Here is a 6,291-nt window from a genome sequence, read left to right on the forward strand (position 1 = left end):
TCCTTACAGGTCCCTTCCAACTTGAGATATTCGATGATTGCTCCTTTAACTTTTTTGGCACAGCGCTAGTACCTGGCTTTAATCTTGGCATTTACAAGTAACCTTGTCCTTTAGGCTCTGCTTCCCTATCCCCCCTCCAACAAAGCTACAAAAAGCTTTTTTCACTGAGCATCCCCCTGCCTAGGTGGAGTTGTTCTAAAATAAACGACGTGAGTTGCTGCTACCTTGCCCTTCCCTTGTTCTTTGCAGTTGCAGGTGCTTCTTCCAGAGCTCACTTTTGCGTTTTGTTGCAGACAGGTCGGCCAGGCCGGGCCCAAGCTGCTGCCTTGCCATAAAGATGCCCCTTTAAAGCTGTAGGAGCTTGACTCCTGCTAAGGTGGAACATCGGTCTGATAAATATGGATGGATACAGCCAGGCTGCAGGTCAGGCTTCTCCCTAGCGAGCTGTCTCAGTGCTGTGCCAGAGCCACTTGCTGGAATTTCAGGTGAAGAGGCTTGGGCCTGGTTCTGCCCTTAGTGCCGGGGCTGCTCACGGGGGAGCGGAGGCAGAGAAAAACCTGTGAGAGCGATGGGAACCACTGGGCCTCGAGCAGAGGACGGGCCGTTGGTGTGGTGTTCTCTTAGCCTTGGGATTGAAGGGTTAATTCATGTTTTAAAATCAATTTCTGAAACAACTCCATGTTGGGGGCTTGGAGGAAGGGGGCAGGGTTGAACGGATCGGTTTTTTACTTGTCCTTTCTTCACCTTGTCTCCCCGATCATCTTGCATTGGTCGTGATTAGACGCAGGAGCCTCAGCAGATCAGTTTGAGCCGTTCCCTTTTTTCCTACCCCGTCAGCTTTAGATCACTGAAGCTGAGTTTTAAGGAAATCTCAACGTGTTCGTTCGAGGCAGTAAAAATAACGAAAGTAGTCTGAAACCCGGTCGGTGTTGGTTGTGACTGGAAGCTGAATCAAAGCCAGTTTGATACCAAGCCAGTACTGAATGGTCAGGCACCTGCACCGTGTTTGGCCCCGTGACACCAAAACGCTGAACTTCAAATAAGCTGGAAATGGAGTTTTTTTAATTGGTTTTAGGAATGCTTACGGAGGGTGGAGGACTGGTGGCCTCCTGCCCCGCCGTTGTTGATGCAGATCCAGTCCTGCCCCTGACACAGCCAGGTTTGATCAGAAAGTGTCCCCTCCGTTCAAAAAAAAAATAAAAATTGCAAGTATGAACTTGCCAAAGCAATTTGGAAAAGGCGAGTTTTGTAATAATAAAAATATACATTCCTAAATATAGTCATCACTTTGATATTTGCAAGACTCTTAGACGTGGGATAGAATAATATTTAATCTGTCAGGGGAAAAGACACAAGCTTGCCAGGCAGATGTGGAATTAACTAGGAAAGAAAGTTTTGGAATCTGGTCTACTCTCCAAAAATACCCAGATTTCAGACCAAAATTTTATCTAGCCTAAGTGGAACTGCAGCACCTGAAAAGACATATTACTTGCTTCTCCAGATGCCAGACCCTTTTCCCAAACATACTCATGTTAAGAATATGCTCTGCATTTTAAATTATAGTAAAATTAAATGGTGTACAGAAAAGAAAAAAAAGTCCATGAACCCTTCATAAAACAATCGAAAACCCAACAACCCCCTGAAGTTGACTTCCCAAATCCTTCTCTAACATGTACCTACTTGTTCCTGTGCGGGCTTGGGGACGCAGGGAGGTCTCGGTGTCCCTGGATCAGCTGTTCTAGGGCTGCCTTTCAGAGCTGTTACACCCCTGTCCTGTTACAGGTACCTCAGCCCACCAAAATACCTCGTGCGCGTGAAAATGCTCTGGGCCGGGAGCTGGAGAGTTGAGTTTTGCCCACCAGGATCGGAACAAGGCTCACGGCAGCCGTAGGGTTGATACAGCAAAGCCCTCGTCTGCTGCCGAGTGGATTCTGGTTAGGGAAGGAGGATCACGTGTGGCTTGTCCTTCGGTGACCACGTCAACAGGAGCATCCTTCCACCCCGGTGAAGGAAGGACCAAGCAGCAACAAACCATCAAAAAATCCAGCTGAGCAGTGGCTGCCTCAACGAGCTCCATTTGGGCTCTTTCACACTTTGATGACAGGAGAGCTCAATTTGCTGGGCTAAATTTGCGGTTTAAGGTTAAAATAATTCACGTTCGAGTGAAACTGTGTGGGGAAAATACACACACGTGCCAAAACTCAGAGCTGAAGAGGACAGCGTGCTGTGCTCCGCTGTGATCTTTTTTCACTGGGTTGATGTTGTGGACTCATTAACTTTTCTTTTACAGGGACCCAAACCAGGAAAGAAAAGTGAGGTTATTATAAGGCTGAACATAACCCAAGTGCTTGGAAAATCGTTCCCTCTAAGCAAGGAAGACCAGGTGAGTATCTCTGCTCAGCCTTGTGTAACTGAATCATCTGTGTTGGCTGGATTTCATCCAGGGTTTCTTTTTTTCCAAACTGGATTTCATCACCTGACTGTTGGAAGAACGCATCTTCTCTGCGCAGCACGTAAGTCACCTCTGGGCTGCTCCAGCCAGGCGAGATGGAGCACGCGGAAAATCCACCGTGGTGCTGCAACTCGGGGTTAGAAAAATGTTGAGTGTGAAGCAGCCTTTGACGTTTTGTTTCTGACAGAGGAAGGGCTGCACCTGGTGCGTGTGTTTGTCCTTTCGGTGCACGTGCTCGTTCGTGTTAAATAATCTTATTCTGGATCCTCGTGTTAACTTCTCAAACCTGGCTTCATCTAAACTCTGCTTCGTTGACGGTGGTTTCTCAGAGGTTTCCACTGAACTCTGGCCCTTGGATAGATAAAAAAATCACAGAGTTCCTCTCCTGTGGAATTTTTATCGAGTTTTCTGAGAAACCTGAAGGTGCTGAGCAGCCTTGATAGACTCAAGAACGGGAACGTGGTCACCTAGTTCTTGTTCTAACCTCCTCACTTGCTGAAATAACCCCAAGTACCCTGTCTCCGGAGTCAGCAACTTTTCAGCATTTCTCTTCTGGTTTCTGTGCTGGGTTTATGAAAGCAGGAGATGATACAAGCCTCTGTAATGTGAGTGCTGAGTATGCCATTTATGGCAACGAGGAGAAAAACAGTGCATCTAGTTCTAGTTTACAGCTCCAGCACCAGCACTGCTGGGGGGAGCTGACTCCAGTCTCGCTTATCCTCATTTTACACCGGGTTTGCAGGCTACTAAGGCCAGATTTGTACAGAATTCTTGAATCCTCCTGTCTCCCCCTGGTCAGTCCCCTCAGGAAACAACACAGAAGGGGTGTCAGGGTCAGTGACACGGTGCACGTCTGGGCCATGTCCTAGAGCTTCGGGCTGGGCAGGGACTGGAAGAGCGTGTTGGAGCAGGATGATGTTCAGCAGCAAACCGTGCTGCGGGTCAGGCTCCTCCAGTCCTGTCTTATTCCTCCTCCCCGCTGGGGCTTCGCCACCAGAGAGTGAATTTCGCCCCGTTTCAACCCAAATGCTGCTCGGTGAGTTGACTTTGATCCGCTAGCGAGGCCAAGAGGGCTGTATGCAAAGTGAACTCCATCTCTCCAGGCTGAATAACGTGTCCGTTCTGTTCCTGAGTCAAGCTGTAAACAGTAATTGGTCCTAAACGAGTCGGTGATGTGACTGTTCACAGTCTGCCCAGCCAGGCTCCTCGGCTGGTGCAGATTTACCAGCATCCCCCATCTCCTGCCAGTGCTGCGGGCCGTGCTCTCGCATCCCGTGCTGGCTGATCTCGGAGAGCTCAAAGCTCTGCAGTCGCCAGGAAACACCATCCATCCCCGTCTGCCTTCCCCAGCCTTAGTCTCAGCTTTTTTTTCCAGCAGTTTTCCAGCTGGAATGGCTGAGACAGATGCAGGCGAGACACTGCAAGAACGTGCAGTAAGACGATGGCAGCAGGACAAACAGAATACAAATCCCCGTGTCTGGATGTTTTTTAGCCCTGCTCGTAACTGCATTAAACCTGCCAGCGCGGTACTCCTCGGCCAGAGATCTCAAAGCACTTTACAAAAGAAGCTGAATCGGGTTTTGTCCCCATTTTAAAATCTGAGACTAAAGGCAGAGGTAGACAAAAGAAGTTTTTGGAGGTTGTTCTGCAGGCCGCTGGCAAAGGCTGGGACAGGATGCAGGTCTCCTGTACCCGCCTGTCCCTGTAACCTGAATTTTTTTAAGGGAGTGGTGAATCTTCTTTGTCTTGCACAGCTGTGGGCGAGTCCACATCCTCAGCACCGGGTAAGGCCAGTCCTCAGGAGCCGGCGCTTGCTTCGCTCTGCAGCGTGGGGCTTTCCTCAAGCAACAGCTGGTGTGAAGGGGGAAAAACGGTGGTGTGGGACAGGAAGGCCTGGAGCCATCAGAGAGGAGTCAGGCTGCTTATCCCCATCTTCCACTTCCAGCTGGAGAGCGGAGGGAAGGAGGGAAGCCTGGGCCGTCAGCCCTGTGAGGAAGCGGCGGTGGGGACACAGCCCTCGGGAAGCTGCTCCCCCGCCACATCCTGGGCCGGAGAGAGTCACAGACACACACACCCCCCCCCCGAAGCCTGGAAGGTGCTGCTGTCCCCCTACATGATGTACCTGCCTGCAGCTGGTTCATCCGTGCAGCTGTTGGAACTGAAGGTGTGTCTCCAGCTGCAGGAACGTGACTGTCACGACAGTCGGTCACGCTGATGCTGTCAGCTGTTCCCAAGTAGTTGTAACTCAAGTTTTCCCCTAAAAATACAGAATCCCAGAATCCGGGTTGGAAAAGCCCTTGAAGCTCCTCCAGCCCAACCATGACCCTCCCCCTGACCCTTCCCAACTCCCTCAGATCCCTCAGCGCTGGCTCAGCCCGACTCTTCAACCCCCCCAGGGATCCCGGGGACTCCCCCCTGCCCTGGGCAGCCCATTCCAACGCCCAACAGCCCCTTCTGCACAGAAATCCTTCCTCAGAGCCAGCCTGACCCTGCCCTGGGCAGCTTGAGGCCATTCCCTCGGGGCCTGGCGCTGGGGCCTTGGCTCCAGAGACTCACCCCCCTCTCTGCCCCCTCCTGGCAGGGAGTTGCAGAGGGCCAGGAGGTCTCCCCTCAGCCTCCTCTGCTCCAGACTGAACCCCCCCAGTTCCCCCAGCCGCTCCCCAGCAGACCTGTGCTCCAGACCCTGCCCCAGCTCCGTTGCCCTTCTCTGGCCACGCTCGAGTCATTCCATGGCCTTTTTGGGGTGAGGGGCCCAACACTGAACCCAGTTGCCCCTTTTCCCATCCCTTACCCCTCAGATCTGACAGCAATCACCCAGAGCCCGTTCCTAGAGCACCTCCCTTTCCCAGAAAACCGAAATATATTCAGAGCAAAGAATAATTAATCACTGAAGTGCAACTGCCAGGGAGGAGCAGAGCCCAACGCACACGGGCCGGGAGCGGAGCTCGGCTCTTCCCTGCGGCCTCGGGAGGGGACGGGGACAGGTCACCCCGTAATTGTCCCTTCTCCCGTGGCCTTTGTCTTTATTTAGTCCCACAGTCCGCCCGCTTCTGTTACTAATTGCTCCCTCCTGCAAGCTGGAGCCCAGCAGTCACAGAGAGTGCCTTTACCTGCCTTTAATTATTCAGCTACACCTTTGTTCCGCCCTTTTTTCCCTCGGGTGTTCATTTTTTCCTTTTTTTTTTTTTTTTTTTTTAAAATTCCCTCTCTCCTCTCCTCTAGCCTCTGCGGCTGGGTCCGGCCTTCCCCGCCCTGGGCTCCGCGCCCGTGTCACCGCGGTGCTCGGGTCACTCGGGGGTGCAGAGGGAGCCCCGCCGGGGGACACACACACACGCGAGGGCCGTTGCTGTCGGTGCTGGGGCTCTGCCTCGGCCCCGGTCGGCGCTTCCCCCGCGGCACCAAGCGCCGCTTGCTGCGGGATGCCCGTCCCAGCGCGGCTTTCCGGAGCCCCGGCAGCGCAACCGGCCGTCGCGCATCCCCCGCCCCGGTGCGGCGTCAAACCGGCGGCACTTTGGCGGCGGAGGCCGGTTCCTTCCCGCCGCTGCGCTTCCCCGCCCGGCCGGGGCCCAGCACGTGGCTGCCCCGGGGCCGCAGGAGGCGCCTCCCCGCGGTTCCACGGGCGGACCCGCCGGTACCGGCACCCCGCGGGCCCCACGTGGCCGCTTCCCTTCCCCCCCCCCCACCCCGCGCCGCCGGTTCGCCCTTCCCGGCACCGCCCAATCAGGCCGCGCGCCGCCGGAAGCCCCGCCCCCGTCCGTCCGTCCGTCCGTTACCCGCCAATGAACCGCGCCCCGGTCGCCGCAACCAATAGGAGAAGGCGGCGCCGGGAGCCGCCGGCC

Source organism: Athene noctua, chromosome 25, assembly GCF_965140245.1.
Source record: "Athene noctua chromosome 25, bAthNoc1.hap1.1, whole genome shotgun sequence".
Classification (NCBI taxonomy): Eukaryota; Metazoa; Chordata; class Aves; order Strigiformes; family Strigidae; genus Athene; species Athene noctua.